This window comes from Podarcis pityusensis (genome assembly GCF_964106645.2).
Source record: "Podarcis pityusensis genome assembly, chromosome: 10".
In the NCBI taxonomy this organism is placed as follows: domain Eukaryota; kingdom Metazoa; phylum Chordata; class Lepidosauria; order Squamata; family Lacertidae; genus Podarcis; species Podarcis pityusensis.
This window is the reverse complement of record NC_138035.1, coordinates 8,421,677-8,439,422: the sequence shown is the minus strand read 5'-3', so window position 1 is coordinate 8,439,422 and position 17,746 is coordinate 8,421,677. Positions and strand designations below refer to the sequence as shown.

The following is a 17,746-nucleotide window of genomic DNA, read 5'->3' as shown; positions in this document are numbered from 1 at the left end:
ACCTTTGTCGGCAAGGTGATGTCTCTGCTTTTTAAGATGCTGTCTAGGTTTGTCATCGCCTTTCTCCCAAGAAGTAGGTGTCTTTTAATTTCGTGACTGCAGTGATCATGGAACCCAAGAAAGTAAAATCTTAGGATGTAGTTTATTTATAGAAAAAGTAAAGGGACCCCTGACCATTTGGTCCAGTCTTGGCCGACTCTGGGGTTGCAACGCTCATCTTGCTTTATTGGCAGAGGGAACCGGCGTACAGCTTCCGGGTCATGTGGCCAGCATGACTAAGCCACTTCTGGTGAACCAGAGCAGCGCACGGAAACGCCGTTTACCTTCCCGCCGGAGTGGTACCTATTTATCTACTTGCACTTTGACGTGCTTTCAAACTGCTAAGTTGGCAGGAGCAGGGACCGAGCAACGGGAGCTCACCCCATCATAGGGATTCGAACCACCTACCTTCTGACTGGCAAGCCCTAGGCTCTGTGGTTTAACTCACAGCGCCACCCCTAATCCATCATCATCATCATCATCATTTTATTTGTATGCCGCCTTTCCATAGTGAAAACGATGCTCAAGGTGGCTTACAATGTGACAAGATTTACATAATTACAAACATAACAAAGGTCATAAACAATAAATAAAGCACATCAAAAGGTACACAACCAAATGGAAAACAATTTCCGCATAAATAATAAAACCTAAAACTAAGAATATGGCATTAATATCAATCACAATTTAAAATGACATGGATAAAAATAAAAGCAATTTTTAAAAATGGAGCCCTCTCTGCCCAGCAGCAGCAGCAGCAGCAGCAGTAGTCCTTTATGGAACTTGGCCCTGCCCCAGGCCAGGTGGATGTCAGTGCACCTTTTAACCGATGTTAGCGACTGGGCTCAATAACTGGTTCTGCCTGGACTGGGCTAGGCAGCTGGAGCAGTTTCGGAGACCTTCCAGTCCTGGAAAGCAGGTCCCAGTGCATTGGACCCACAACTGTGCATTGTGAGCACCAGACTCGTGCAGAGTATAAATACCGCAGAAGCTAGCTGTGAAGCATAACTCCTTTTATTTCTAATAGCTACTAAAAACTAGAAGGGACGCGGGTGGCGCTGTGGGTTAAACCACAGAGCCTAGGACTTGCCGATCAGAAGGTTGGCGGTTCAAATCCCTGCAACGGGGTGAGCTCCCGTTGTTCGGTCCCTGCTCCTGCCAACCTAGCAGTTCGAAAGCACACCCGTGCAAGTAGATAATTAGGTACCGCTCCGGCGGGAAGGTAAACGGTGTTTCCATGCGCTGCTCTGGTTCGCCAGAAGCGGCTTAGTCATGCTGGGCCCATGACCCAGAAGCTGTACGCCGGCTCCCTTGGCCAATAAAGCGAGATGAGCGCTGCAACCCCAGAGTCGGCCACGACTGGACCTAATGGTCAGGGATCCTTTTACTACAAACTAACGAACTACTGGCTTGCATGAATGTTACAGCTCCCACTCAGCCATCTAGTCACTACATAGATAAGACTCTCTCCACACACAGAGTCAGGCAGTCAGGCAGGAGTGAAAGAGTAGAAGAGCAGTTTCCGCCCCCTCCTTTCTCAAAACATCAGATCAGGAGATTCTGTCAATGGGAGGGGTGAAAATATCAACAGTGGAGAGAAGCAGGATAGGGCCCTCAGGCTCCCGGCAGGTCAGTCCTGGGCAGCAGCAGGGTGAGCCAGAGTTGTGCTCTCTCCTGATGTTTCTGAACCTCTGGCCCACCCACTTTCACCTCTTGCTATGCCCAGCGCATGGACCCCAAGAGGTTCCCTCTAAGAAAATATGGCCCTTTGTATGTAGAAGGGGAAACCAGGGGGAGTCCTTACCCTCTTCTTAACATCTTCAGCGAAACAACTCCTCGTGAAGCTTACAGAGAAGCCTTGAAAGTTAGGCTAGCATCAAGCTAGTATACCGATTCAGTGCGTCAAAGGACCAGAAACTCACCTGTGGGAAGGGTCAGGATAAGCCCCTCCTATATCCTTGGGGTACCAAGTGGTTTGAGGACCCAAGTACTGAGGAAAAGATGGAGGGTGGCAGGCAGTGCTTCCTATACGCTAACAAAAAGGGCTAAAGATTACCAACGGGAAGGAGTGGCTAAAGGTTATTAAAACAGACTGACTAATCTCTGTTAAGGGATCCTGAGTTCATCTCCCACAACGGTCAGTCTGCTCTTATTCCAGTATCCCAGAGACTGAGGCTCTTGGGAAGGGGCATTGTGACATCACGGGGAGGGCCATTGTGACGTCAGGGGGTTGCCTACCCTTTCTCCAGCATGTCAGAGCCTGAGACGCTTGGGAAGGAGCATTGTGATGTCATTGAGTGGGGCGTTGTGATGTCATGGGGCTGCCAACTCCTGAACATCTGGAAAATAATCCAAATCCAAACTCTGCAGAATAAATCATGCGAAACAGGAAAATCACACAGTTGTGCTTATTCAGGATGCAGAATCCGACTTCTCTTAATGCAGAATTTAGACTGATCGCCTGAATGAGGTTTTGTTTTGTTTTTGGTTTTTTATTGCCAAAATATACACACTGGCAGTGGAACGGGGGGTGGAGAGAGCGCATCGCCCCCAGCACCATGCCCCCGTGGGCAGCATGCCACACCCCCAGAATGAACACCATGCCCCTGGGGTGCGGGCCAGCCACGCCCCCGCCTGCTCTCCGCCCCCAGGGCCGGAGCATGCAGCTTTGCCACTGGATATACACCCTGCCCCAGACCCTCCGAGTGTCCCTGTTTTCCAGGGACGTCCCAGATTCACAGAAGCCCTCCCAGTTTCTGATTTGATCCCAGAATGTCCCGCTTTTCTTTAGGACGTCCCTATTTTCACCAAAGAAACGTTGGAGGGTATGGTAGGATGTGCCCTTTTTCACTGGAGAAATACTGGAGGGTATGGAGTCGTCCAACCGCCAAGCCATTTAAAGGGAAGTTTTTCAATGTTTACTGTTTTATTATGTTGTTGGGAGGTGCCCAGAGTGGCTGGGGCAATCTAATCAGATGGGGGGGGGGTTATAAATACTAATATTATTATTATTACGGATTAGGACGTCCCTATTTGTATCGGAGAAATGTTGGCGGGTTGCATAGTCCTGGGTTCCAGCCCATCTTATTTCCAGGGCTTTTTTATTGTTGCACACAAATGCTTCCAAGACACCTATAGTTTCTGGCTCTCTGCCGTCTGTCCTAATGAGGCAGAGATGGCTCCTGCTTCCCACCCGTCCACCCCCATCAGCCAAGACACTTGTTGCAAGCAATTTGGAGTCAATTGGATGAAAAGGAATAAATAGGTGGCTGTAGCAGTTTGTGGATGGCTGACTCGAGGCCACAGGCAATGATTAGAAGGCTTTTCAGGCCCACAGCAAGGAAGGGACTTAAATTTGTCACAGTTTAGCTCCAGAAAGCGGGTGAATGTGCTGGAGGCTGGGCTACCTCTCGCGCAGCCTCTTGTATTCCCTCAGGAGAAAAGAGAACCCCACGACTCTACTTTTTCCCCTCCGTCTCCATTTTCAAAAGGCATCTGAACTTTAAAGCACATCTGCTCAGCTTTTCCATTCTCTCATCTAAATAAAGCAGCAGCCCAAGAAAGAAAAGATGTTTTTAAAAAGGCATTCTTGGAAAAAAGCTAAAAAAGATGGGGGGGATTATTGTCACACAATATATATATATATATCCTGCCCTGACACCAAAGAGCACAGCGGGGTCTGCATGGAGGATACTGTGTTTTATTGGGGCTTAAGGTAAAAAAAAATTTAAAAAGGGACGCGGGTGGCGCTGTGGGTTAAACCACAGAGCCTAGGACTTGCCAATCAGAAGGTTGGCAGTTCGAATCCCCACGATGGGGTGAGCTCCTGTTGCTTGGTCCCTGCTCCTGCCAAAAGTTCGAAAGCACGTCAAAGTGCAAGTAGATAAATAGGTACCACTCCAGCGGGAAGGTAAACGGCGTTTCCGTGTGCTGCTCTGGTTTGCCAGAAGCGGCTTCGTCATGCTGGCCACATGACCCGGAAGCTATACGCCGGCTCCCTCGGCTAATAAAGCGAGATGAGCGCCGCAACCCCAGAGTCGGCCACAACTGGACCTAATGGTCAAGGGTCCCTTTACCCTTTAAGGTTAAAATGATAAAGGACCCCCAACCCCTGGACGGTTAAGTCCAGTCAAAGGGGACTATGGGGTTCCGGCACTCATCTCATTTTCAGGCCGAGGGACCTGGCGTTTGTCCACAGACAGCATGACTAAACTGCTACTGGCACACGGAGGGCAGTGACGAGTGCCAGAGCGCATGGAAACGCCGTTTACTTTCCCGCCGCAGCAGTATCTATTTATCTACTTGCACTGGTATGCTTTCAAACTGCTAGGTTGGCAGAAGCAGGGACCGAGCAACGGGAGCCAGGTCAAAATTCCAGCCTTAGCTATACTAAGTAAAAGCCCATTGATTTTACTGGGTTTACTCCAAGTTTGAATCCATCACCAGGTTTCTCTAGCTCTAAGTCCAATGTACCCACAGTAATTTTTTTAAAAAAATTATTAGAAATTTCATCACAATAATTTTAACAAAAATACATCATCCACATTATTTCCCCCCCTCCATTTTTTCACTCCCCCCCTAAACAAAAAAACCCCAACCTCCCACCACCACCACCACCCCGGACTTTCCTCAGCTCCTTTCTCTGGTTTCTCAACACATCTTTCTGTCTGCATGTTGTAAAATTGTAAAGATCCTCAAATTTTCTATCTCTATATTACAATAAAGAATTTGTGAAGTACCCACAGTAATTTTAAAATTCTTTTAGAGTAGGGTTGTTCCCCACCCCCACCAACCTCTTCAAAAAAATATTAGCTGAACAAAGTTTCAGTCAGTTTATTAATCAAATAAATCTGCTTAGAATGATTGTTTCGAAGGAGCAAAGAATTGTTTACGACAATGTACATAGATGTCCATAAAAGCATCATGCTGGAGCTCACATTTTCTCCCGTGTGAGATTGGAGAAGGACTTAACAATGATTGTTGTAGTAATAATAATACATTTATATCCCACAGTTAATAATGACTGTAGTCATTGTCATTGTTGTAGTAATACATTTATATCTGCAAAGAATGCCTTTAGTGAAAAGGTGAAATAGACATTTTGCTACAGTCCTAGTTTATATTTCTGTCTGTCTGTCTGTCTGTCTGTCTCTCCACATGTGTGTCTATGTACTCTCATCACAATATGAGGAGCTTGGGATTGTATTTCAAAAAGGAAACGTCTCGAACAAAAGCAACGTGGAGCCTTGTGGAGGTTTTGAAAGAACAAGTCGCTCCTTCCATGGAATGTTGAAGGAGCAAAACACTTTAATGCACATTGATTAAACATTTGGATTCAACTGTTCGATACCTCCCAGCATTTCATTATCAAAATGTTACCATCTGTGAAGCGGCAGACAAAATATAATAGCAAAAAATTTCTCATCTCCCTTGAATCTCATTTGGTGTGCCTTTTGTTCAGCAAGTTCATCAATAATCTTCTTTAAATAGTCTTGCTTGGCTGTTTTTCAACAGGCAAATGTTACCAGGCCCCCAAGCGCCTCTATCTCTCATCACAACAGCAATCTGAGACAGCGAGTCTGTGCACATTTACTTAGGAACAAACTCCACTGAACTCCAGAGGACTTGATCTTCAACGGCGCCCAGTATGTTTCCAAGCACAATTCACTGTGTTGATGCTGACCTTTAAAGCCCTAAATGGCCTCGGTCCTGTATACCTAAAGGAGCGTCTCCACCCCCATCGTTCAGCCCGGACACTGAGGTCCAGCGCCAAGGGCCTTCTGGCGGTTCCTTCGCTGTGAGAAGAGAGGTTACAGGGAACCAGGCAGAGGGCCTTCTTGGTAGTGGCACCCACCTTGTGGAACGCCCTCCCACCAATAAACAATAAACAACTACAGTGGTACCTCGGGCTGCATACGCTTCAGGTTACATACGCTTCAGGTTACAGACTCTGCTAACCCAGAAATATTACCTCGGGTTAAGAACTTTGCTTCAGGATGAGAACAGAAATCGTAGGGGGGGCCACTAGGGGGCACATCGGAAGATGGCTGACAATAACATCTCTCCGACCCACACGAGGTAATTTGGAGGCTATGATGGGAGTAATTAGCCTCCCTAACCCCCCCCAGGACGGTGGGGGGGACTGCCCTTGCCTGCTGTGCCCTATACCACCCCCGAATTTGTGGGGATGGGGGCACCAGGCACAAAGCCCTCCTGTGGGATTCCGGCACTTCTGGACGCCGTGCCTGATTCGCGCCACTAGCTGCAAGAACTTCAAAAGAAAACAATTTGGATGAAGGAATGCACATATTTCAAGGAAGGAGGGGGAGTAAAGACTGCTATAGAAGAGATCTCTGATAAAACAAGACAAGAATAAAACATGAGAAGATACGCCAAGAAACGGTATGGCAAATGACTGATGGGGGAGGGGGAAAAAAACTTTCCTTTCTTTTCTTATGTGATTAACAAGAATCCCCTCCCCTCACGAGTTACGAGTCAGAAATGTCGTTTTAAGGATTTAAGCTGTGGATTTAAGGCTGTGTGGAGATAAACTTTTGAACCAAAGCATGTTTTAAGAAGAGCGAGGAATGTATAAGAGCTTGGGAATGACGCAGTTAAAAATGCCGTTGCCATATTAGGAAGTTCTGTCGTAGGTCTTGAGTCTGGGAGGAGATAGAGAGAAATAGAGCTGTTTATATATTGTGGGTGAAACTCCTCAGAGGGACTCAAGAGCGACAGTTTGGCGAGGTGGAAAGAGTGATGTTATCTATGAAGGCAATGATATATGGAAACCATCTTGATTTGAGGAATGGAAGAACGGAAAATTCACACAGGATTATTATTATTATTGGTGTTTATCGGCTTAAGGAGACTATCAGAAGAGATCATAAAGAAAAAAGAGAAAATATATAAACAAGATGTGATGTGGAAACAGCAAGATAAGACTGGATAGAATTATGAACTTTGTTTGGACTGATTTGGACATTAACGCAGTAGCAAGAAGATGATCAGAATCCCCCTTCGGATCTTGAAATATGGGTCCCCCCAACAAAATTTAAAATTTGGCTTTGTAATTCGGAACTTATATGATGTGATTTAATTTGATTTGATTGGCCAGTTAATAAAAATTATTAAAAAAAGAGAGAGAGAGAGAACAGAAATCGTGCTCCGGCGGCACGGCAGCAGCAGGAGGCCCCATTTGCTAAAGTGGTGCTTCAGGTTAAGAACAGTTTCAGGTTAAGAACGGACCTCCAGAAAGAATTAAGTACTTAACCTGAGGTACCACTGTATTTTACTTTTAAAAGACAACTGTTTAGGGAAGTTTTTAATGTCTGACGCTGTATTGTTTTTAATATTCAGTTGGAAGCCGCCCAGAGTGGCTGGGGAAACCCAGCCAGAAGAGCAGGGTATAAATAATAAATTATTATTATTGCTGTTGTTTCCAAGCACTGGCGGAGGAAGGGGTGTGTGGTGGGTGCGGCCTGCCCCGGGTGTCATCCCTGAGGGGCGGGGTTGACATAGCTACCCTGCCCACCTGGGATGCTAGCCCCGCCCCCGGGTGCACAGCTAGCTCCGCCTCTGCTTCCAAGAGGGCCTGGTGAAATCCAAGGATTTTATAAAACCTTCACAGTTGTGCAGCCAGCTTCCAGCAGCAGGTCATTCCCATTGGGTTGGACCCTGAAGGGGCAACAACAAAGGAATTTGAACCTTTGTCATTTTGTGTTTGGGACAAAGGCAAAGGTATCGCCCTGTTTGATTTTGATTGCTTTTTGTCTGGTTTGGTGTCTGGGAAGATGAGTGGTATGGCCCTAAGTTGCGGTTATGTGTATTGCTTTCCCCCCTTACTTGTATGTTAGCAGTCAAAGGTCTGGTCAAGGTGTGAGAGACTCACACTCCCTGCTGAGCTTCTGGTGCAGGACTTAAGACTTTTATCATTCCAGCAGGCACTGTCAGGTAGCACTTGGTTTTACAATACTGTGGTACCTCTGGTTAAGAACTTAATTCGTTCTGGAGGTCCATTCTTAACCAGAAAGTGTTCTTAACCTGAGGTACCACTTTAGCTAATGGGGCCTCCCGCTGCTGCTGCTGCTGCTGCCGCTGCCGCCACTGCCGCACAATTCCTGTTCTCATCCTGAAGCAAAGTTCTTAACCCGAGGTACTATTTCTGGGTTAGCGGAGTCAGCAACCTGAAGCGTCTGTAACCCAAGGTACCACTGTAATTATTTATTGTTCTAAACATCAGGAACGTTTCTTTTGGGAAATGTCAGCCAGTCAAATAAACCACACACACACAAAATGAACTTTCCTTGGGCAACAGTTACATGTTTTTGAAGGTTTCCTCCATTAAAGGTAAAGGGACCCCCAGTCGTGGCCGACTCTGGGGTTGCGGCACTCATCTCGCTTTATTGGCCAAGGGAGCCGGCGTACAGCTTCCGGGTCATGTGGCCAGCATGACTAAACTGCTTCTGGTGAACCAGAGCAGCGCACAGAAACACCATTTACCTTCCCGCCAGAGCGGTACCTATTTATCTACTTGCTCTTTGATGTGCTTTCGAACTGCTAGGTTGGCAGGAGCAGGGACTGAGCAATGGGAGCTCACCCCGTCACAGGAATTCAAACCGCCAAGTCCTAGGCTCTGTGGTTTAACCCACAGCGCCACCCATGTCCCTGTGTTTCCTCCATTAGCAGGTGACAAATTTTTATTCAGCCGTGTGTATAAATAGCTCCATGTTTTTTCATGATGATTCATTTTTTTAACCAGCAATTGCTTTGCATGTTTTTATTGCAATGATTGGAAGCCAACACTTGGTCGTTCCTTCAACTTCACATCTATATTGAGATCCGCAAAGGAATCGGCAATATTGAACTCTGCCTGCTTGCCGTTCCCAATGACGGATATGTAGATAGGATTAACATAACAGTCTGCCTTTTCCTAGTGCAGTTTGATCTTCCATGCATTTTTCATATTCTATTGTAGATAGATCATATCCTTCCGTTGCGCAAACTGATTGATTGCTGTTTCTCTCCAATGCACCCGCACCCCCTTGGTGACTGGAGGGCGATAAATTATTGAAATAAAGACATTTAAAGATAGAGAAGTCCCCCTAGATCATCCACACCCCTAACTGTACTCCCCTCCACCCTCCCAGCAACTCACAATTGCAATGAATTATTCTCAGCTAGTGTCTTGCTCTGCTTGCTTCCTGCAGAGTTATCATGCGCTGTGCAAGGTTGCTTTTCTCGTCTTTGAGATAGGTATAGCCCAGGGTTCCTTGTCTCCGCCTGCAGAGGCCAGCAGGAGCTGAGAATTATGAGAATTCTCTCCCCTCTGCTCACGGTCTGCTTCGCTCAGCAAAGTACAGCAAGAGGCAGAAGAACGCGGGATTTTAGTCACTGCAACTTCCTGAAGCTGTTTCCACAGCAGAAGAAGTGGTTGCAGCTAAAATATGAGCTCACCCGCCCTACCCCTACTGCTGCTCGCATCAGTAGATCCTTTTCGTGTGACAAAGGCTTTGAAACAAAATAAATTTAAAAATTCCTTCCAGTAGCACCTTAGAGACCAACTAAGTTTGTTATTGGTATGAGCTTTCATGTGCACGCACCAAATAACAAACTTAGTCGATCTCTAAGGTGCTACTGGAAGGAATTTTTTTGTTTTGTTTCGACTACGGCAGACCAATACGGCTACGTACCTGTAACTAAAGCCTTTGAAAAATTCCAAAATCCACATTAGGGCAATGCCTTTCTTGGGCCGGCCAAAATATCACAAATGGGTGTGCCAGCTTTTACCTTCCCCAAAATTCTTCTTCAAACCACTGGCTGAAGGTCACCTGAGCACTTGATGAAGAGTACTGGAGAATTCAAAAGCTTTCTCATTATTTTGGGATATGCTTTATAAATTGGGTATTTTGCTATGGTGTGTGTGTATGTGCGTGCGTGTGTGCGCGCGCGCATAGATAGATAGGTATGCACACATGTTATGCTTTTTGGACACTCCTTGACAGCATGGCTATGGGGGCTGTCACTAACAAATCCTGCATTTCAGGAGTGACCCTCATACTGCTGCTTTTCAAGACCCAACTTGGCCCTCTCCAAAGACTTTCTCCAGCATGTCAGAGCCTGAGACGCTTGGGAAGGAGCATTGTGATGTCATTGAGTGGGGCCTTGTGATGTCATGGGGCTGCCAACTCCTGAACATCTGGAAAATAATCCAAATCCAAACTCTGCAGAATAAATCATGCGAAACAGGAAAATCACACAGTTGTGCTTATTCAGGATGCAGAATCCGACTTCTCTTAATGCAGAATTTAGACTGATCGCCTGAATGAGGTTTTGTTTTGTTTTTGGTTTTTTATTGCCAAAATATACACACTGGCAGTGGAACGGGGGGTGGAGAGAGCGCATCGCCCCCAGCACCATGCCCCCGTGGGCAGCATGCCACACCCCCAGAATGAACACCATGCCCCTGGGGTGCGGGCCAGCCACGCCCCCGCCTGCTCTCCGCCCCCAGGGCCGGAGCATGCAGCTTTGCCACTGGATATACACCCTGCCCCAGACCCTCCGAGTGTCCCTGTTTTCCAGGGACGTCCCAGATTCACAGAAGCCCTCCCGGTTTCTGATTTGATCCCAGAATGTCCCGCTTTTCCTTAGGACGTCCCTATTTTCACCGAAGAAACGTTGGAGGGTACCCTTCCCTACCTGCAGCCCCCATCCCCAGGATCAGAGCAACTCCACCGATGGCTGACAAATAATTTCTTCCTTGCCCCCTTTCGGAGAACAGCTCAGCCAGTCACCAGCAGAAGCTTCGTCCAATGGAATATCGCCATGCATCATAACAGAGACAAAGACTGGCAGCAGCCCACAGTGGCTGTGCTAACCTGTGACCCTCCAAACATTGCTACTCCAATTCCCATCAGTGCCAGCCAGCATGGGCAATGGTCAGGGATGATGGGAGTTGTAGTCATGCATCCCTTGGCAGGCCACACCTTCGCTGCCCCACCCTTCAGACATCAGTGGCTTTTCATTCTTCTCCCGCTACGCTCAGAAGCTGCCGGGTACATTTCCAACGATACCACTGGTGATGCAACTCTGCAGAACTAAAATGCAGAACATGAAACCTTGGGCTTTGTTACAAGGGGTTTCTCAAAAGGGCTTCCTTGCTCTCCGATCCATTATGGCCAGGCTGCCCTCTGGGATCTCCTGAAACTCCCTCCTTCCTAATGGAAGCTAATGCAGCATTAGCTAATGGGATGATTTAATTAGGTCTAAATGCTCGGGTTGGTGGAGGTTGCCCATCCTCCACAATTTGCTGGGCTCTCAGAGATAATGAAGAAGCATTTGCCAGGAGGGATCCCTGCCTGTCTGAGACCTAGTGCTGCAGCAGCCAGCCACTGGTTGTGGTTTTGGTACTTGCATGGCCATATAAGAAGACAGGAATTCCTGGCGTGCTCTGGTCTATGGGGTCACAAAGAGTCGGACATGACTAAACCACTAAACAACAACAATGGCCATATAAATTGTAGAGTTGGAAGGGGCCCCGATTGTCATCTATTCAAAAGCCCTACAATGCAGGAATCTCAAAACAGATGGAGTCTAGTGCCCAGATCAAGGGGAGTAATAAAAGGTAAAGGGACCCCTAACCGTTAGGTCCAGTCGTGGACGACTCTGGGGTTGCGTGCTCATCCTGCTCTATAGGCCGAGGGAGCTGGCGTTTGTCCGCAGACAGCTTCCGGGTCATGTGGCCAGCATGACTAAGCCGCTTCTGGCGAACCAGAGCAGCACTACTTGCACTTTGACGTGCTTTCAAACTGCTAGGTTGGCAGGAGCAGGGACCGAACAATGGGAGCTCACTCCGTCGTGGGGATTTGAACCGCCGACCTTCTGATCGGCAAGCCCTAGGCTCTGTGGTTTAGAGTGGCACTCTATTCTGCCTTGGTCAGACCACAGCTGGATTACTGTGTCCAGTTCTGGGCGCCACAATTTAAGAAGGATGTTGACTGTGGGATTGTTAAGGAAGGTAGGAGAGGGTTTATTCTTTGGGTATTATCCCTCCACATTCATGCTAGTGAGTAAACAGCAGAGCACATTCCCTTTGCAACTTATTGGAAGCAAGTTGATGGTTCATTAGAATCTTTTAATTAAGCAATCCAGTCTGGATTGTTCCTGGTAACTTTCCCTGTATTCCTCTCTTAAAATATGACAGGAAGTCCTCCCTGTCTGGAGCCACATTCCTCTGTGTGTCCATTCTAGGCAACAGGAAACTGTTGTACTTGAATGCTCTAGTAATAATACATCCCACATGGACAAGCTGGAACGTGTGCAGAGGAAGGCAACTAGGATGGTCAAGGTTCTAGAAGCCAAGCCTTATGAGGAACGGTTGAAGGAGCTGTGTATGTTTAGCCTGGAAAAGAGGAGAGAAAGAGGAGACATGATAGCCATCTTCAAATATCTCAAGGGCTGTCCCATGGAGGATGGAGCAAGCTTGTTTTCTCCTGCTCTTGAGTAGGACTCAAACTAATGGCTTCAAGTTGCAGGAAAGGAGATTCCAACCAAGCACACAGAAAAACTTTCTTATAGTAAGAGTTATTCGATAGTGGAATGGATCTCCCTTGGGAGGTTGTGGACTCTCCTTCACTGGAAGTTTTTAAGCAGAGGTTGGGTGGCCATCTGTCAAGGATGCTTTAGCTGAGATTTCTGCATTTCAGGGGGTTGGACTAGATGATTCTTGGGTTCCTTCCAACTCTAAGATTCTATGATTCTATGTGACAGCCCTTCAGATATTTGCCTGATTCTTAGGAGAAAAGCAATGACAAACCTAGACAGCATCTTAAAAAGCAGAGACATCACCTTGCCAACAAAGGTCTGTATAGTTAAAGCTATGGTTTTCCCGGTAATGATTTGTGGAAGTGAGAGCTGGACCATAAAGAAGGCTGATCGCCGAAGAATGATGCTTTTGAATTATGGTGCTGGAGGAGATTCTTGAGAGTCCCATGGACTGCAAGAAGATCAAACCAATCCATTCTGAAGGAGATCAGCCCTGAGTGCTCACTGGAAGGACAAATCCTGAAGCTGAGGCTCCAATACTTTGGCCACCTCATGAGAAGAGAAGACTCCCTGGAAAAGACCCTGATGTTGGGAAAGATGGTGGGCACAAGGAGAAGGGGATGACAGAAGACGAGATGGTTGGACAGTGTTCTCGAAGCTACCAGCATGAGTTTGACCAAACTGCAGGAGGCAGTGGAAGGCAGGAGTGCCTGGCGTGCTCTGGTCCATGGAGTCACAAAGAGTCGGACACGACTAAATGACTGAACAACTACAACCATATCTCCTCTCACTCTCCTCTTTTCCAGGCTCAACATAATGCAGATTTGGTCCGGCAATGGGCCTGGTGCCTGAAGCAGCTCCCCATAGAGCAGGGGATCCTACAAACTTCCATTCTGTGGACATGGCCAACCCATCAGAGACAATTTAGCAGGAAGTATTTCAACTCAGTTTGCTTGAAGCCCGAGTTCCTGTAATGGAGGCTCTCTCTGCTTGCAGCTCCAGGCTGAAGCAGAACCTCCTTTCTCAGGTGCAGTCTACCATTCTTACATCAAAAGCTGGGTGTTGGAAGCTGCGGATTGGTCTACCTATATCTTGTGGCCGTCCCATAGTAGGAAACGATGGGAGACATTACAGAAACGAAGAGTGCTGTTGTCTAGGCACAGAACACATCTCTCATTAGTGTCAAATTGTTCGCATGCTAAAACTGAGAAACACTGTGCTTAATGAGGAGCCCTTAATAGGTGTTGGGCTTTGCACTAAATTATCATATTAACCACAAGATCATTATCAAGTGTTTCCTTAATGTGCCACAATACCACAGCCTCGTTGTGTGTAAGTCGTCATGCCATCACGAAGCCTGACATATATATTTTTAACCACCTTAACCAGAGAGGGAAGGAAAGGCATAGACTGAAGAAAGTCATGAGCTTTCCTTGTTCTGCAGAAGCAGATGAACTATTTTAATCACCAGCCTCATTATTATTTATTTGTTTAATAAAATTTATTACAACGCTCGACTGTAAAATCGGTTTACGAAAAAGACAAAACAATAAAATTATCAATGAGAAAAACTAACAGCAATAATTTAAAACTTTCAGAAAGTTAAAATAACAACAGACTAAAAAGAGATTCTGCCCCTTTTTCCAAGTAATGACACCTGCTACTGTTGTACTTTGAATTACGTTTAATACATGTGGAAAAACAATAGCATACAGTGGTACCTCGGGTTAAGTACTTAATTCGTTCCGGAGGTCCATACTTAACCTGAAACTGTTCTTAACCTGAAGCACCACTTTAGCTAATGGGGCCTCCTGCTGCCGCCGCGCCGCTGGAGCCCGATTTCTGTTCTTATCCTGAAGCAAAGATATTAACCCGAGGTAATATTTCTGGGTTAGCGGAGTGTGTAACCTGAAGCATACCGTATTTTTTGCACCATAACACTCACTTTTTTCCTCCTAGAAAGTAAGGGGAAATGTCTGTGCGTGTTATGGAGGGAATGCCTACGGGTGGCATGCCTACGGATTTTCCTCCTCTAAAAACTATGTGCGTGTTATGGTCGGGTCCGTGTTATAGAGCGAAAAATACGGTATGTAACCTGAGGTACCACTGTACATTTACAAAGTAATAAACAGTTTAAACATACAAAAATTAAAAAGCAAAAAATTAATGATTTTAAACTTTCAAAAAGTAATAATGACAATGGGACAGCTGATTATTCCTGCATTGCAGCGGGTTGGGCTAGATGATCCTCAGGGTCCCTTCCAACTCCACAATTCTATGATCCTTCTATGATGGCTACTAGCCTTGATAGCTATGCTCTGCCTCCTGGAAGCTCAAGAGGGGAGAGTGTGGGTTTCCCACAGGCAGCTGGTTGGCCACTGTAAGAACAGGATGCTGGACTAGATATGCTATTGGCCTGATCCTGCAGGTTCTTATGAATGAAGAAACCCAAGAGAAAGAGTGGGTGTGACACCCCAAGATACCCCAAGAGCCAATGGCCATTGAAAGAAGACCTTGGGTGCTCATTTTGACCCAACTAATACAAAGATCAGGACGTGGGTGGTTCTGTGGGTTAAACCACAGAGCCTAGGGCTTGCAGATCAGAAGGTCGGCGGTTCCAATCGCCACGATGGGGTGAGCTCCCGTTGCTCGGTCCCTGCTCCTGCCAACCTAGCAGTTCGAAAGCACATCAAAGTGCAAGTAGATAAATAGGTACCGCTCTGGTGGGAAGGTAAACGGCGTTTCTGTGCGCTGCTCTGGTTCGCCAGAAGTGGCTTAGTCATGCTGGCCACATGACCTGGAAGCTGTACGCTGGATCCGTTGGCCAATAAAGCGAGATGAGCGCCGCAACCCCAGAGTCGGCCACGACTGGACCTAATGGTCAGGGGTCCCTTTACCTTTAAGCTGCTTGTTCGCCAGGATAAAGAGGAATGGCCCAAATTCTCCAGACTGCAAACAGGCCAGCTACCTGCAATTGGCACATCTAGACCGTTGCCAGAGGCACAGAAGGAGGATGCAAACTGTTATAAACAAGGCAGGATACATCCAAAGTTGGGGGGGGGCGTGTCCAACCACAGCTTTCCTCAGAACCTCTCTCGCCACCATGCAAGCAATTGCTGGAATATCCTGCTTGCCTTTTGATTACAGCCCCGGAGCGATCAAATTCGCTTCATTCCATTCTTAAGAGTTCCATTAGTCCGCCAATATACCTTTTAAATTAAACTCAGCCTTTATGTCTCTGGGGAGATTTGGGCCAGGCGTAAGTTATTGCCAGGGAAGGAGAGTGGCAGAGAACAAAGGAATCAAGAGTTTCACAGCCCAGTGCTGGCAGCCAACCTCTGTCATAAGGCACCAGGTGAGAATTTTGGGATGGCACAGCAAGATTTTTAAGAATGGCCAAAGGTATTTTGCCCTAGCAGTGCACCTGCAAGGCTATTGCCAGGGGAATGATGCTGAGCAAATCTTGAAATAGCAGGAATGTAATAGAGCAGGGCTTGCTACATCATTCAGCCACGAACAAACACAAAAGCTGGGGGTGTAGTCTCCATGTATACAGATTGGAAAATGTGCACATTGCCTGGGGAATGTACAAAATGCACCCAAAATAGGCACATTCCGCAAGTCCTGTTGGGGGATTGTGCAGAATAGCTAGAGAATGTGCATAATTCAGGTGGTGTATGCACATTTCCCAAGGCCTGCTGGAGATTATGCTTCATGGAAGGATTATGTGCACATTTTCCAGGAGACCTGGCGAATGTGCACAATGGCCAGCTGTTATGATTGGCCAAGCTGTGCTGGGGCTCTGGGGAGTCCAGCCACATCTGGATGGTCACAAGTTCTCAAGAAACGCAGGTCCAATTTAAAGGAAAAGATTTCTGCTGGTCAGGACTCAGAAAATAGGATGTTTCCTTTACTTGTATATAAAAAGTATGACTTCTGCTTTACTTGTATATAAAATTATATAGGTGTGATTGATTTCATTTATCACACCTTTCTCAAAACTGAATCGAGCCAGCTTAAAAATACAGCCTGTCGTAAAACCATTGAAAGGTTTCCAAGAAGCACAACTGTTTAAGAATCCAGACATGAAACTATGAGATTAGCATCCTCTGCTTCTTCCTGCAAACACCCCTCCCATTGGTCACCACAACTGAACTAGGCAGCTAGGATGTCCCTGTGTAAGTCTGGTTTAGCCATGGATAAGGGCCAATAACAATAAAGCTATGGTTTTCCCAGTAGTGATGTATGGAAGTGAAAGCTGGACCATAAAGAAGGCTGATCGCCGAAGAATGGATGCTTTTGAATGATGGTGCTGGAGGAGACTCTTGAGAGTCCCATGGACTGCAAGAAGATCAAACCTCTCCATTCTGAAGGAAATCAGCCCTGAGTGCTCACTGGAAGGACAGATTGTGAAGCTGAGGCTCCAATACTTTGGCCACCTCATGAGAAGAGAAGACTCCCTGGAAAAGACCCTGGTGTTGGGAAAGATGGCGGGCACAAGGAGGAGGGGACAACAGAGGACGAGATGGTTGGACAGTGTTCTCGAAGCTACCAGCATGAGTTTGACCAAACTGCGGGAGGCAGTGGAAGACAGGAGTGCTTGGCGTGCTCTGGTCCAGGGGGTCACGAAGAGTCGGACATGACTAAACGACTAAACAACAACAACAAGGGCCAATAAACTGACTCTGAATCCTGGCAAGAGGGAGGCAGGGGTGGTGGTGGTCCCCAAGTCCAGATAATTTTGCCAATTGTCTTCTTCGGATGAGGTCATTCTCCCCCTGAGCAGGTTCACAGTCTGGGAGTGCTCCTGAATCCATAGACCCATAGAATTGTAGAGTTGGAAGGGACCCTGAGACTCATCTAGTCCAATGCAGGAATCTCAACCAAAGCATCCATGATGGATGGGCATCTAACCTTTGCTTAAGGACCTCCAAGGAAGGAGAGTCCACCTCTGAGGTCTCTCACACTGGCTCTCCAGGTTTCCAGGTAGGGGTCTCTCCCAGCCCTGTTTGGAGAGGCATGGGGTTTGGGACCTTCTGCATGCCAATCAGATAAGGACATAAGAAGAGCCTGCTGGATGAGGCCAATGGCCCACCAACAACCAGATGTCTGTGGCAAGCAAGCAGGATCTAGGTTTGCATCCATCATCTCCACCTGTAGCAGC

The 17,746-nt window shown here is 46.9% G+C and overlaps 1 long non-coding RNA gene across 2 annotated transcripts; it reads left to right on the top strand.

Moving 5' to 3' along the window:
* Positions 1-2,310: 2,310 nt before the first annotated feature.
* LOC308486491 lies at positions 2,311-10,731 on the top strand. Of its 2 annotated transcripts, XR_013991085.1 has the most exons (5): positions 2,311-2,509; positions 2,831-2,955; positions 5,568-5,684; positions 10,085-10,368; positions 10,690-10,731. It is a non-coding gene; the product is annotated as an uncharacterized lncRNA (long non-coding RNA). The 2 variants fall into 2 exon arrangements; XR_013991086.1 differs by lacking the exon at positions 2,831-2,955 and having other exon boundaries at positions 2,393-2,509; positions 5,554-5,684; positions 10,690-10,728.
* The last annotated feature ends 7,015 nt before the right edge of the window (positions 10,732-17,746 follow it).